This window comes from Pseudophryne corroboree, chromosome 3 (assembly GCF_028390025.1).
Source record: "Pseudophryne corroboree isolate aPseCor3 chromosome 3, aPseCor3.hap2, whole genome shotgun sequence".
In the NCBI taxonomy this organism is placed as follows: Eukaryota; Metazoa; Chordata; class Amphibia; order Anura; family Myobatrachidae; genus Pseudophryne; species Pseudophryne corroboree.
This window is the reverse complement of record NC_086446.1, coordinates 83761973-83778261: the sequence shown is the minus strand read 5'-3', so window position 1 is coordinate 83778261 and position 16289 is coordinate 83761973.

Genomic DNA, 16289 nt, shown 5'->3' with positions numbered 1-16289 from the left:
GAGGAGCGGTCCCTCTGGCGCAGTTGGGAAAAAAGTTAGTAAGGTACCTAGTCAGATTGTGGTGGTAGGGGATTCCATTATTAGGAATACAGATAGGGCAACCTGCTACCGGGACCGCGATCGCTGTACGGTCTGTTGTCTCCTGTGTGCTCGGGTGCGGCACATCGCGGACCGGGTAGACAGATTGTTGGGAGGGGCTGGACATGATCCAATGGTCTTGGTGCACGTTGGCACCAACGACAAAGTAAGTGGAAGGTGGGATGTCCTTAAGAAAGACTATAGGGAATTAGGCAAGAAACTTAAGGCAAGGACATCTAAGGTAATATTCTCTGAATTATTACCTGTGCCACGCGCTAGCCCAGGGAGACAGAGGGAGATTAGGGAGGTAAATGTGTGACTTAGGGATTGGTGCAGGAAAGAAGGGTTTGTGTTCCTAGAACACTAGGCGGACTTCTCAGTCAGGCGCCATCTTTTTTGTCATGATGGATTGCACCTGAATGAGGAAGGGGCAGCAGTGCTGGGGGGAAGGATGGTTAGAAGGTTGGAGGAGATTTTAAAGTAGGTGCCTGGGGAGAGGGTTTAGCAAGAAGTTACGGTCATTCAGTAAGAATAGCAGGGGTGGCGTTAGCGAACAAAAAGGGGGAGGAGTAGGGGGGAGGAATAGAGCAGACGGCAAGGGTAGTAATATGGGAACTAAAAAGGGTTTTAGAATAACAGTATCCAACTACGATAACAGGTCATCTTTACTGCATAAGAATTATGATGTTCCTACCATAAGGGGAAATACATATCTCAATTGTATGTATGTAAATGCTAGAAGCCTTACAGGTAAAAAGGGGGAACTAGAAATCCTGGCAGCAAGCAGGGAATATGATATTATAGGAATTACTGAAACGTGGTGGGACGATTCTCACGATTGGACAGTCAATCTAGAGGGTTACACACTGAACAGGAGAGACAGACTAAATAAACGGGGTGTAGGGGTGTGTCCTTACGTAAAGCCATTTCTAAAACCTGTTATACGGGAAGACATTCAAGAAGGGACTGTAAATACTATTGAGACGTTATGAGTAGAAATTGCATGCGGGGGTAAAGGAATAAAGAAGTTATTATTGGGGTTATGCTACAGGCCGCCTGGTATTAATGTGTCTGACGAGAAATTGTTACTGAACCAAATTGAAAGAGCAGTAGGAGTAGGAGACATAGCAGTGATGGGAGACTTTAACTATCCCGAGATAAACTGGAAAATCAATTCATGTGATACTGCTAGGGGCAATATGTTTTTAAACACGCTAAATGATAATTACTTAGTAAATTAATCGAGGAACCAACTAGGTACAATGCAATCTTAGACCTGGTATTAACTAACAAAGGGGAATTGGTATCAAATATTGAAGTAGGAGAGCCCATAGGTAACAGCGACCACAATATGGTCACATTCAATATCAGTTTTCATAAGCAGTCCTATACTGGCTCAACTAGGACTCTAAACTTTAGCAAAGCCAACTTTGACATGATGAAGGAAGCGTTAAGGGACATTGAATGGGAAATTCTGTTTCAAGGAAAAAATACTTCAGAGAAATGGGTAGTATTAAAATCACTGCTAATTAATAATACTCGTAAATTTATTCCCACCAGCAGCAAAAAAAGGAATAAAAATCCCAAACCAATGTGGTTTAACAAAAATATAAAGGAATTAATGGACAAAAAAAGACGAGCATTTAAAAAATACAAATCTCAGGGGGATGCGGAGTCATTTCAACACTATAAGGACTAACAAAATATGCAAAAAAGGAATGAGCGGCTAAAGTAGAAACTGAAAAAAACTAGTAGCAAACGAAAGCAAAGCGAATCCCAAAAGTTTTTTTTTAAGTACATCAACAGTAAGAGACTAAAGAAGGAGAGTATAGGCCCTCTAAAGGACAAGAGGGGAGTCTTAAAAAAAATAATGATAATGACATAGCAAACAAACTAAACAAGTTTTTTTCAACGGTATTTACCAGAGAGGACCAAATGCTGGGTCTAACACAAAATCTCAACAAAGATAATGTCCCACTACTAAATGCTTATTTGTGTGAGGAGGTAGTCTGTGACCGATTAAAAAAGTTAAAGATTAATAAATCACCTGGTCCCGATGGAATTCACCCGAGGGTTCTTATGGAGCTGCACGCTGAACTAGCAAGACCTCTATTTTTGATCTTCATGGATTCATTTAAATCGGGTATGGTTCCCAAGAACTGGCGTATAGCGGAGGTAGTGCCGATATTTAAAAAGGGAGCAAAGCTGAACCAGGTAATTATAGACCAGTTAGCCTTTCATCTATAGTGGGGAAAGTATTGGAAGGTATTCAAAAGTTCCTTGAAGCAAATAAGGTCATTAAAAGGAACCAACATGGATTTGTGAAGGACAGATCATGTCAGACCAACTTATGTTTTTATGAAACAGTAAGTGCGAACGTGGATCAGGGTAAGGAGGTGGATATAATCTTTTTAGACTTTGCCAAAGCTTTCGACACTGTACCACACATGCATCTTATCTATAAGCTACAAGAATTAGGGCTAGGGAGCACAATATGCACTGAGGTCAGTAATTGGTTAGTTAACAGGGAGCAGCGCGTTGTGGTCAATGGATCATTTTCAAATTGGACTAAAGTACTAAGTGGAGTGCCACAAGGGTCTGTACTTGGACCACTTTTGTTCAACATTTTCATCAACGACCTAACAGTAGGTCTAGAGATCATGGTGTCAATTTTCGCAGAGGATACCAAATTGTGTAAGGTTATAAATACGGAGGGGGATGCTGAGTCTCTTCAGAACGACTTATCTAAACTGGAAGCATGGGCAGCAAAATGGAGAATGAGATGCAACACTGACAAGTGTAAGGTAATGCACTGTGGGGGCAAGACCAAAAATAACACCTACATACTAAATGGGGTAATATTAGGGGATTCTGTATTGGAAAAAGACTTAAGGGTTCACATAGATAACAAATTAAGCAGCAGTACCCAAAGCAGGAGTGCAGCAAAGAAGGCTAATAAGATATTAGCATGCATAAAATGGGGAATTGATGCAAGGGACGAGAGTATTATACTCCCATTATATAAATCACTAGTGAGGCCACATCTTGAATACTGTGTGCAATTTTGGGCATCATATTACAAAAAGGAAATCCTGGAGCTAGAAAAGGTTCAGAGGCAGGCGACCAAACTAATCAAGGGCATGGAGACGCTGGAATACGAGGAAAGGCTTGCAAGGCTAGGCATGTGTTAGGCGCCGGGTCCCTAGCAACGCTGGGACGCCGTGCCCGCGTAGCCGCCGGCTCCCTAGCAAGGCAGGGACGCCGGGCGCGATGAGCCGCCTGGACCCTAGCAACGGGGACGCCACGGGTGGACCGCGTTCCCCGTTGCAGGGTCAATTTAGTACACACACACACACACTAATCTTCTGGGCGTGCAGCAGGGCAGCTGCACAGCATTTAGGGCAATCAGACTCTGAACACCTGATTGGAGGACTCCTTGATAAATACTTTCTCAGTGCTTCACACAGACACCGGTAATAGCTTCCTGCATGCTGCTTAGGTTTGCTGAATGTCTGTTCCAGTCTTGCTGTGTCCGGTCATTCCTGTCCTCAGAGTTCCTGAATCTTGGAGTTGTCATCTCATCCCAAGAAGTCTCCTGATCCCCTATTGTCCGCCACGGTCGCCAGAGAATCCCGTGTGGTGTTCGTGAGTTGCGGCTCTGCCGTGAGCTGCGGCTCAGCCCGCTTTATTTTGTATTCTGTTTCGGAGCATTTGCGGAGGGTTCCGCTTCCACAAGTCCTCTCCGGAACTCGGTGGTGCCGGGTAGGAGAGTGGACAAGTGGGTATTTTGGTTGTCCTTTTCCCTGGCGTTTTTTCCGCACATATACTAGTTTTAAGTTAGCTTGTAGCTCCTGGCTTTGTTGCTGAGTTAGAGGGCCCCTTGTTATCACCCTGTCTCGATTTCCCTTTGTTTCCCATTAAGACCTGAGGGGGCATCGGAGTTGGGCAGACGTAATCCGCCCTTCAAACGCGGCTGCCATGGGCTCAAGCAACCATAGTCTTGCAAGGGATTTCTGACAGCACTGGCGAGACAACGGAGGTAGGGCGCCAGGGGCTCTTTTCCATTACCGCTCCCTTTCCCAGCATTACGTTCCAGTACTCAGGTCCTTGTTATAAGATCTCCTCAGACCAGAGTGCTGGAATCATAACAGCATGTTTACATTGGAAAAGAGGAGACTAAGAGGGGACATGATCAACATCTACAAATATATAAGGGGTCAATACACAGAGCTTGGGAGGGACCTGTTTTCTATAAGATCAGCACAGAGGACACATGGTCACTCGCTTAGGTTAGAGGAGAGGAGTTTCCACACATTGAGGCAAAATGGTTTTTTCACAGTAAGGACAATACGTGTTTGGAATTCCCTGCCTGAGAGAGAAGTAACTGCGGACTCAGTCAACACCTTTAAGAATGGGTTAGATAAATTCCTATTGGATAAAGATATTCAGGGTTATGTTAATTTAACTAGTCCTAACATAAAAATAACTAGTCCTATAATAAGACTTCATAGGAGACCACAAATAGGTTGAACTTAATGGACAATTGTCTTTTTTCAACCTTAGTTACTATGTCACTATGTTACAGTCAAGGACTCAGCAGTTGTTACACAGTCAAACAATATCAATCCACGCAGCAATGCGACTGATGGGTTTGATGGTGTCAACATTCAACATGGTGGAGTATGCACAATTCCACTCGAGGACTTTGCAACGTCTGATTCTGGCCAGATGGAATGGAATACATCAGGCAATAAAGAAACAGACTATGGTACTTTCACACAAGGTAAGAAAGTCTTGGTGGCTACAAACATCCCATCTAGACAAAGGGAGACCCATTTGGATATCAGATTGGGAGATCCTGACAACAGATGCCAGTCTTCAGGGCTTGGGAGCAGTGTCCGGAAGATTATGGTTCCAGGGACAATGGACCACAGAAGAAAGTAACCTGCCAATAAATCTGTTAGAACTTCGGGCCATATACATGACACTGATTCAGGCAAAGGACACTCTTCAAGGTAGACCAGTCCAGATCCGCTCGGACAATGTAACGGCGGTAGCATACCTCAACTATCAGGGAGGAACACGCAGTCAAACAGCAATGAAGGAGGTAAGTCACATACTACAATGGGCAGAACTCCATCTTCCAGCATTGTCCTCAGTATTCGTTCCGGGAGTCCTAAACTGGGAAGTGGACTTTCTCAGTCGACACACCATTCAGGCAAGCGAATGGGCTCTACACCTGGAAGTCTTTCAGACTCTGGTAGACAAGTGGGGTTTGCCAGAAATAGATCACATGGCGTCCTGTCTGAACAACAAAGTACTCGTATACAAGTCAAGAACAAAGGATCCTGAAGCGATCTTTGTGGATGCTCTGTCAGTGAAATGGGACTTTCATCTGGCGTATCTGTTTCCTCCGATCATCCTGCTATCCAGGGTGGTGAGGAAGATAAAAGAAGCAAAAGGTGCCATGATTCTAATAGCTCCGGCTTGGCCCAGAAGGCATTAGTACACAGATCTGCAGAGAATGTCGATAGATGCTCCACCTCTGCTTCCTCAACGCCCAGATCTACTAATGCAGGGTCCTTGTTATAAAAGGCATCTGGATCAACTATCGTTGACGGCGTGGCTCTTGAAACCTCTATCCTGAAGTCAAGAGGATTCTCACAACAGGTAAAACAAACAATGCTCAGAGCAAGGACCCCTACTCAGCTCGCATTTATCACCGAATATGGCAGGCCTATATTCATTGGTGCAGTGAAAGAAATATGGACCCGAAATCTTTCCAGATTTCTAGGGTCTTAGATTTCCTTCAGGCGGGAATGGATAAAGGTTTGAAGGTGGCTTCCTTGAGGGTACAAGTATCAGCATTGACTGTATGGTTCCAAAAGAAATTTGCCAATTTACAGGATGTGCGTACTTTCTTCCAGGGAATGCTGCGCATTCAGCCTCCTTTTGTTCCTCCTACAGTGCCTTGGGACTTAAATTTAGTCCTGAAATCCCTTGAAGTTGCTCCATTTGAATCACTTAATAAAGTGGATCTTAAATGGTTGACAGCTAAAGTTCTCTTTCTACTGACCATGGCATCAGCTAGAAGAGTGTCAGATTTAGAAGCGCTGTCATGTCGTTCTCCTTTTCTGATTTTTTATCCAGATAAAGTAGTTCTTAGAACTAGGTCTGGGTATCTTCCTAAGGTGGTGTCTAAATTCCACCTTAATGAAGAAATTGTAGTCCCGGCTATACAAGGAATCTGGACTTTCTGCGGGAGATTAAGGATCTACGTGGATCGTACCAATGCGATCAGTAAGACAGATTGTCTCTTCATTCTTTACGGATTTCACAAAAGAGGATGGCCTGCTACTAAACAAACGCTGGCATGATGGCTTTGAATGACGATTTCAGAAGCATATTCTCGAGCTGATCTCCCTGTTCCAGCTAATGTCTCTGCTCACTCTACTCGTAAGGTAGGTCCTTCATGGGCAGCACAAAATGGTGCTTCAGCAGAACAGATATGTAAGGCAGCCACATGGTCTTCCATTAAAACATTCATTAGACATTATGCCTTGGATACTTTTGCCTCTCATGACGCTGAATTCATGCGCAAGGTTCTCCTGTCCAATCAGAAGCGTCCCCACCACTAAATTGCTTTGGGAAATCCCATTGTTATCCTGTGGATAACCTGTGAACACTGCCGGAGAAATATACGTTATTGTAAGAACTTACTGTGTCACTGACCTGGGTTGGGGATGTTGTGGACTCGGGGGTGCTTTCGATGGTCGGGAAAAGGAACCACAGGTAGCTCGGAGCAGGGATGGTCGGATATAGGATTTCCTCATACAAGACTCTAACAGTTAGGTTTGGTAAAAGAATGCTGAGGAACTTTATTAAGGGAAGGGAGTAATACAGCGGCACATGAAAGAACGTGAACTTGTAGGCAATGTCAGAAAGTTACTGAAGAATTAATGAGCAATGATGAAGGACACTGAAGAATTTGTGAGCGATGTTTAAAGACTCTGATGAATGAAGAACTTGTGAGCGATCGTAAATGACACTGAAGAATTGTGAGCAATGTTTAGAGACACTGATGAATGAAGAACTTGTGAGCGATGGTGAATGACACTGTAGAATTGGTGAGCGGTGTTTAAAGACACTGATGAATGAAAAACTTGTGAGCGATGGTAGATGAAACTGAAGAATTGGTGAACGGTGTTTAAGAAAACTGATGAATGAAGAGCTTGTGAGCGATGATAAATGACATTGAAGAATTGGTGTGCGGTGTTTAAGGACACTGATGAATGAAGAAGTTGTGAGCGATACAGTGGCACATGAAAAAACGTGAACTTGTAGGCAATGTCAGAAAGTTACTGAAGAATTCATGAGCAATGATGAAGGACACTGAAGAATTTGTGAGCGATGTTTAAAGACACTGATGAATGAAGAACTTGTGAGCGATGGTAAATGACACTGAAGAATTGTGAGCAATGTTTAAGAACACTGATGAATGAAGAACTTGTGAGCGATGGTAAATGACACTGAAGAATTGGTGAGCGGAGTTTAAGGACACTGATTAATGAAGAACTTGTGAGCAATGGTAAATGACACTGAAGAATTGGTGAGCGGTGTTTAAATACACTGATGAATGAAGAACTTGTGAGCGTTGATAAATGACACTGAACACTGGAAGCACTAAGGTTGGTTCGGCCCACAGGCCTTGCTGAATCCAGGGAGCGCTGGCAACTGCACTGCAGAGGAACACACTAGTTGCTCGGATCACTGGAGACTGTGCTGCAGGAAGGCACCCTGAATGCTAAGTGCACAGGAGTATAGCTGCTGGAAAACATACTGCGTACGGGAGCTCTGGCATCCACTTCAGAAAAGAGATGACACTCAGGCACCGAGGCTCTGCCTGGCTTCTGAATTTGAATCTCCCGCCTCCGCTGGATTGGCGGAACAGTCTGATGATGTCACCTGCTCCCCGCCCACGTGATGCCGGGTGTCATGGCGGCACCCCTGCCCCGGAGAACTGCCGGGAGCCGCGCCAGCCAGACGACAGAGCCCGTGGACCACTGAAGGCGGAGGCCGCAACACAGACCAGCAAGCACGCAGGGGTAAGCGCGGCGAACGCCGCCTCTGGCGTGTGACAGTACCCCCTCCACCAGGAGTGGCCCCCAGACACTTCCCAGGTTTTGTTGGATGTCTGGAATGGAAGATCCGCACCAGTCGGGGAGCCATAACTTCCGTAGCCTTGACCCAGCTCCTCTCCTCGGGGCCAAAACTTTCCACTCCACCAAATAGATTCTTGTGAAGATAACGAGAGTCAAGAATAGCTTTGATTTCAAAGTCCATTCCAGCTTCAGTCTCTGCAGAGGTTGGCCTCTGGGACTTTGAATGGAACCGGTTTAGAATAAGGGGACGAAGGAGAGAGATGTGGAAGGAATTTGGTATCCGGAGGTGGGAAGGCAATCCCAATTTGCAGACAACCGGATTCAGGACTTCTAACACGGGATAAGGACCAATAAACCTCGGAGCGAACTACATAGTGGGCACCCTTAACCGAAGATTGCGGGTAGAGAGCCATACCCTGTCACCAACCTTATATTGGGGAGCTGCTCGTCGCTTCCTGTCCGCAAAGAACTTATAATGGCTGGAGACTCTCTTGAGGTTAGCATGGACTCGACTCCAAATTTGACTGAAGTGCCGGAGAGTAGAGGCTGCAGCAGGAACATCCTCCGGAGGACAAATGGGTAATTCTGGAACTTGGGGATGGAATCCATAATTAATGAAAAATGGGGACTCACCGGTTGAAGAGTGGTACAGATGATTATGGGCAAACTTGGCCCATGGCAACAGTTCCACCCAATCATCTTGCGAGGGAGAGAGGTAAACACAGAGAAAAGTCTCTAAATCTTGATTGACGCGTTCAGTTTGCCCATTGGTTTGTGGATGGTAAGCTAATGAAAACTTGAGTTTTATTTGTAAGGCTGTACAAAGGGCTCTCCAGAATCTTGCAGTGAACTGTACCCCCCCGATCAGAGACGATTTCCTGAGGTAACCCGTACAGGCGGAAATGTTCCTGGATAAATAACAAAGCCAACTTGGGAGCTGATGGTAACCCGGTTAAAGGTACAAAATGTGCCATCTTAGAGAAACGGTCAATAATTACCCAGACGGTATTGTGACCCTTGGAGAGAGGCAATTCAGTGACAAAGTCCATAGAGATATGGGTCCAAGGCCTCTTAGGAATGGACAGTGGATGCAACAACCCCGCAGGAGGCAAATTAAGAATTTTGTGCTGAGCACACTGAGGACATGAGTTGACATAACTTTGAATATCCTTCTTCATAGTGTCCCACCAGTAAGATCTTCGTAGAAACTCCCACATCTTTTGAACTCCAGGATGACCGGAAAACTTGGAAATATGAGCCCACTGCAACAACCTTGGTCGGAATTTAGCTGGCACAGACATTCTCCCAGGAGGAGGACCCAGAGCGGTGGGAGCTGCTGAAATAGAAACTGGACTAAGAATCAAAGCCTTTCCAACGGGGTTCTCATCATATGAAGCCATCAAGGAGCGAGATAAAGCATCAGCTTTGGTGTTAAGCGCCCCGGACCGGTACTTAATGACAAACGAGAATCGAGTGAAGAATTGCACCCATCTAGCTTGACGGGGATTCAAGCACTGGGCTCTCTTGAGATACAGCAAGTTCTTGTGGTCGGTATAAATCGTAATTAGGTGTTTAGCACCTTCTAATAGATATCTCCATTCTTTCAGGGCAGATTTTATTGCCAAGAGTTCCTGATCTCTGATGGTGTAGTTTCGTTCAGCAGGAGAGAACTTGCGAGAATGGAATCCACATGGATGCAACTTCCCGTCAGAGGAGTACTGTGAGAGCACGGCACCAATGCCGACCGAGGGAGCATCGACCTCCAAGAAGAATGATTTTGAAAAATTTGGTTGCTGGAGTACCGGAGCGGACATAAAGGCTGCTTTCAACTGGGCGAAAGCTTCAGAAGACCAGTGACTTGGGTCAGACCCCTTTTTGGTTAGAGCAGTAATAGGTGCCACAATGGTAGAGAATCCCTTTATGAATTTCCGGTAGTAATTCGCAAAACCCAGAAATCTTTGTACCGCTTTCAAAGAAAGAGGCTGAGTCCAGTCCCGAATAGCAGTGAGTTTTTCGGGGTCCATGCGAAGCTCCGTACCTGAGATGACGTAACCAAGAAATGAAATTGAAGGAATCTCAAAGGTACATTTGTAGATCTTACCGTAGAGATGATTCCTTCGTAGACGAAGAAGTACCTCCTTGACCTGAATTCTATGCTCCGTGAGATTCTTAGAAATTATCAGAATGTCATCCAAGTATACCACTACACTTAGGTATAACATATCTCGGAAGATTTCTTTCACAAAACCTTGGAAGACGGCAGGGGATTACTGAGCCCAAACGGCATTACCAGATATTCGTAATGCCCATCTCTGGTGTTGAAGGCCGTCTTCCATTCGTCCCCATATCGAATACAAATCAAATTATAATCTCCCCTTAAATCGAGCTTCGTGAAGACATGGGCTCCGCTGTTATGATCCTGATGCTCAGAACAGGGGAGATCTTATATGGTGAGTCCTGAGCACCAAGACGGAATGCTGGGATTGGGAAATGGGAAGGAAATAGCCCCTGGCACCCTACCTCCGTTGTCTTACCCGTGCTGTCAGTTCACTCTTGCGAGACTATGGTTTCTTGGGCCCATGGCAGCCGCGTTTGAAGGGCGGATTACGTCTGCCCAACTCCGATGCCCCCTCAGGTCTTAATGAGAGACAAAGAGTGAACTGAGACAGGGTAATAACAAGGGGCCCTCTAACTAAAACAACAAGGCCAGGGGCTACTGGCTAACCTGAAACTAAAAGTATGCGCGGCTTACCGCCAGGGAAAAGAACAACCAAAATATTCCAATCGTCCACTCTCCTACACGGCACCACCGAGTACCGGAGAGGACTATGGAAGCAGAAACCTCCGCAAATGCTCCAATACAAGAAAACAATACTAAAGCAGCGTAGGCCGTAACACGCGGCAGGGCCGCCACTCACGAGACCAAGTGAGAATCTCAATCGACTGCCACAGGTAAATGAGGACCAGGAGAACTCCTTGGGACCAGGTGACTAACTCCAAGATTCAGGAACTCAGAGAACTGGAGGGACCGGGCACAGCAGACCAGGAACAGACGTTCACCAAACATGAGCAGCATGCAGGAAGCTATCACCGGCGTCTGTGTGAGGCACTGAGGAGGCATTTAACAGGGAACCCTCCAATAAGAGCACAGAGCCCAATTACAAAAAATGTCGTGCAGCTGCCTTGCTGCACGACCAGAGAAACATGTGTGAACACTAAATAATCAATCCCTGCAACGGGGAACGCGGTCCGCCTGTGGCGTCCCCGTTGCTATGGACCCGGCGGCTCGGTGCGCACGGTGTCCTAGCGTTGCTAGGGACCTGGCGGCTCAGCGCGCACGGCGTCCCTAGTTGCTAGGCGCCGGGCGGGCAAGGAGGAGGGTGCAGCGGCCGCGGTCGTCGCTCGGAAACGGACCGAGCGGCGCCGCGGTCCGTGGCGCCTAACATCCGCGAACCCTATCAAATAGTTCTGTGATGAACGGCAAAGGATATTTGTTCTTAATGGTGATCTCATTTAAGCCGCGGTAGTCAATTCATGACCTCAACCCTCCGTCCTTCTTCTTCACAAAGTAGAAGCCGTCTCCCGCCGGTGAAGAAGAGGGGCGAATGAATCCTTTCTGCAGATTAGGCTTGATATAGTCTGACATGGCTTGGGTCTCGGGAAATGACAAAGGATAAATGCGCCCCCGGGGTGGCATCTTCCCTGGGATGAGCTCAATGGGACAGTCCCAGGGTCTATGGGGTGGTAACTGATCAGCCGCCTGTTCCGAAAACACGTCTGCGAACTCCCGATAGGCCTCCGGAATGAGCTCCTCATCCGACTTGGAAGATACACGGAGCGGATAGACAGGAGTGAGACAATTAGAATGACAGAATGAACTCCAAGATATTATTTGTGACAACTTCCAGTCGACGTGAGGGTTGTGTACCTAAAGCCAAGGAAGACCAAGGAACCTAGGAACTCCAGATGTTCTTGATGTAGAACTCCAACCTGCAGTTTGATTGGCACTGTGCGACTTGAAATAAGACCATTAGAAATTTGGGTACCATTGATGGCAGTCAGCGTAATAGGTCATCCGACGGATTGTAACTGTAAACCCAGTTTTTGAACGCAAGAAAGAGAATCAAAATTCCCTGAAGCCCCCCGGAGTCCAGCAGGGCCTTAACAGGTTTGGCTATAGACCCAGAAAACAAAGACACGGAGAGTAAACAGTCCACTGTCGGAGAAGGTTTAGATGTAACCCCTAACTCGACTCCTCCGGAACAAGCTAGGACTGCCCGTTTCCCGGACTTTCTTAACTTGAGAAAGTGAATCGTAGCTCCACTGTAGAGGCAGAGTCTACCCTCACGACGGCGCCGTCGTTCTTCCGGGGACAGCCGAGATCGATTAATTTGTGTAGGTTCGTCTGGACTTGGAGTGATCGTTTGCTTAGTCGGGAGAGACCGGAATCTGGATCGTTCAGTCTGACTACGTTCACCACCTCATTCCTGCATACGAAGCTCCACCTTTACACAGAGTGAGATCTACTCTTCTAAGGAATCTGGCAAGTCCCTAGTGATCAGTTCGTCCTTTAGACGGTCAGAGAGCCCATTCCAGAAAGCGGCCCGGAGAGCATCATTATTCCAGCGCAGTTCCGAAGCTATTGTTTGGAAATGAATCACATACTGTCCCACTGAACGGGAGCCTTGTCGGACTCGGAGCAAATCCGAAGAAGCAGCGGTGGTTCTGCCGGGCTCATCGAAGATCCTACGGAATGACGTGATAAAGTTGCTGTAACTGGAAACCAACGGGTCAGAACGCTCCCATAACGGAGACACCCAATCCAACGCTGAACCTTCAAGCAAGGAAATAATGTATGCCACCTTGGACCGATCTGTGGGGAAGATGTGTGAAAGAAGTTCAAAATGTACCTCGCTTTGGTTGAGAAAACCACGGCAATTCTTTGGATTCCCGTTATAGCGAGAGGGCGTGGGGAGCTGGAGGCGTGACCTGGTTCCGGGCAAGGATTGAACATTACCAGGGACAACTGGAGCGGGTACTGGAGCCAGGACAACAGAAACCAGAGATGCCTGAATTTGATCCAGCCGATCAGATAACTCCTGGAGATACTGCATCACTTGGCTTTGTGCCGTCTCCTGACTTTGAACCCGGGAAACCAGATCCTGGATGGCGCTTGCCCCTGGGTTCCGATCCCCCGGGTCCATGGGGCCTGAGTATACTGTCACTGGGGAAACAGAAATCAGCGGTGGACCGCGGACACCGGCGTCTCACTGCTGGGCTCACCCTCCACCACGGACTTCTAGGAGCGGCTTCCAATGACCCAGGGGGGTATTCCATCCCTCTACCTACTAGTAGGTTACAGGACTTTTTTCTGACGCCCCATCGGACGCAATATGTCTGGTAAACTCCACCCTTTTTGCTCAAAGTTTCTCATTTACCATTGTGTGATTATACACATATATTTTGACAAGTGAAGTAATCCAAGAGCGACACACATATATATATATTTTTTTTTCTACCAGGGATACATGGCAACAATGGGAATATACCAGTTTTACTAGCAAACCGCACCTATGTCCAGGACTCATTTTCAATTTACTTTTATACCCATTTACAATCAATGCATGGTTCCTCAAAGGTTCAGTCCTGTTTTTTTGGTTTTTTGGTTATTATAATTCCTACAAGAACATTGAATACATATCTCTCTAGGCTAGTGACTTGTGACTTTTTTGACATACTGCAATAACCGAATTTCCAACACCAAATTTTTGGATCAAATATGTGACTCATTACAATTATTGGAATCTTTATCCATATAGCAACATTTCTAGTAACATTCCCATTCACATGTAATTTCTGGTACTCCCTCTCATTCTGTCTAAACAATCTGGGTGGCTCTGCAATGCAGTATGTAAACAGAGCACCATTTTGCTACAAGACAAGACAGTAGAAGAGTTCCTCTACCTTTCTTCGGTCTCAGTGTCGTTTCTCACCACCGTCTCATTTTTTCATTCGATGTCCAGACAGATGATAAAAAAGCAGAAGTGGTGTTTAACATAGACCTGATTCTCTGTTTCTTTCCTATACCCATTTTTATACACTCCAATCTCTTCATACCAGTATCACACTATCATCTACTCAGTACTCCTCGCCAAATCTGGGGAGTCTACATATATACCTCAGATTAGACTCAATCAGCCCTTAGCTGATTTCTATTTCCCCATTGACCTCCAATAGCCACAGGTGCTTTTATTTACCCAAGGTCAACAATACAGAAGAGGCCCAACCTCATTCATTTTCTTTGAAGTTCAGCCCAGGGGGCCGGTGTAGCACCTGTTTTTGGAGACCATCAGTGAATATCAGGTACCGCCAGTATCTCGATTCAAGAGCATCCAGTAATCTCATCAAAAAAACTTTGGGATTTCTCAGAGCCTAATACTTGGTTCCAGGTGTCATCAAGCAGGATATACCTACCTGCGGTAAAACCACACTGAGTATGCCACAGCACTGTGGGCCAGGTCAATACCTGGTTGGGAGACCACCAGAGAATACTTGGTACTGCAGGTATTTATATCCAAACCCAGGACATAGGACCTGGAATCAAAGTATTATTTTCTATTTCAAATTTTGGAATTTTATATTTTAATAATTATCAGTGTGGAGCCCGGTTTATCAGATTGAACAAATACCCCTTCCTTCCGCTATATTTCTGTTTTAATTATACGTATAGTTCATTTTATCACAAATTCGGAAGAAGGCAATATATATATTCTCTCTAACATCAGAGACACACACATAATTTCGCCCAAAGAGCTATCATGTTCAATTTGTATCACCAAATTTAATTTCCATTCGGATAGACAAACTTTATGACAATTGTTGCTATCATTATTATTATTATTTTGTCCTTTGCCTCATAGCTATTTTTTAAGAGGATTACTAATAAAAGTTATATTTTAAATATTACAAGACCACATAATTTTCAATAAAAGTGTGCCCCAGAAGAGACACATAGGGGTATATTTACTAAGCTCCCGATTTTGACCGAGATGCCGTTTTTTCTTCAAAGTGTCATCTCGGTAATTTACTAAACTCAAATCACGGCAGTGATGAGGGCATTCGTATTTTTTTGGAAGTCCTGACAATAAAATACGAATGAATACACCATCGGTCAAATACGCCAGCAAATTAGTAGAACTCGGTCATTTACTAAAAAGTGCAAATCTCAAAATAGCCAAACACTGCCGTGAAAAATTAAAATTCGTAAAAAAGTGCTAAAAAAACCCAGACCTGCTTTTTTGAGCCGTGATTGGATAGGCATGCACGGATCCATGAGATCCGTGCATGTATATCAGTGGGAAGGGGTGGGAAAGTGTTAATTTAAAAAAAAAAAAATTGCGTGGGGTCCCCCCTCCTAAGCATAACCAGCCTCGGGCTCTTTGAGCCGACCCTGGTTGCAGAAATATGGTGGAAAAATGGACAGGGGTTCCCCCATATTTAAACAACCAGCATCGGGCTCTGCGCCTGGTCCTGGTTCCAAAAATACGGGGAGCAAAAAGCGTAGGGGTCCCCCATATTTTTGAAACCAGCACCGGGCTCCACTAGCTGGACAGATAATGCCACAGCCCGGGGTCACTTTTATACAGTGCCCTGCGGCCGTGGCATCAAATATCCAACTAGTCACCCCTGGCCGGGGTACCCTGGGGGAGTGGGGACCCCTTCAATCAAGGGGTCTCCCCCCAGCCACCCAAGGGCCAGGGGTGAAGCCCGAGGCTGTCCCCCCCATCCAATGGGCTGCGGATGGGGGGCTGATAGCCAAAGTTGAAAGTGTTTGATATTGTTTTTAGTAGCAGTACTACAAGGCCCAGCAAGCCTCCCCCGCAAGCTGGTACTTGGAGAACCACGAGTACCAGCATGCGGAGGAAAAACGGGCCCGCTGGTACCTGTAGTACTACTACTAAAAAAATACCCCAATAGGGGGCGTGGCCTGGCTAGCAGTGGGGACAGAAGCACCTCACATGAGCTCCTGCTACCCAAGGGCTAAAAACT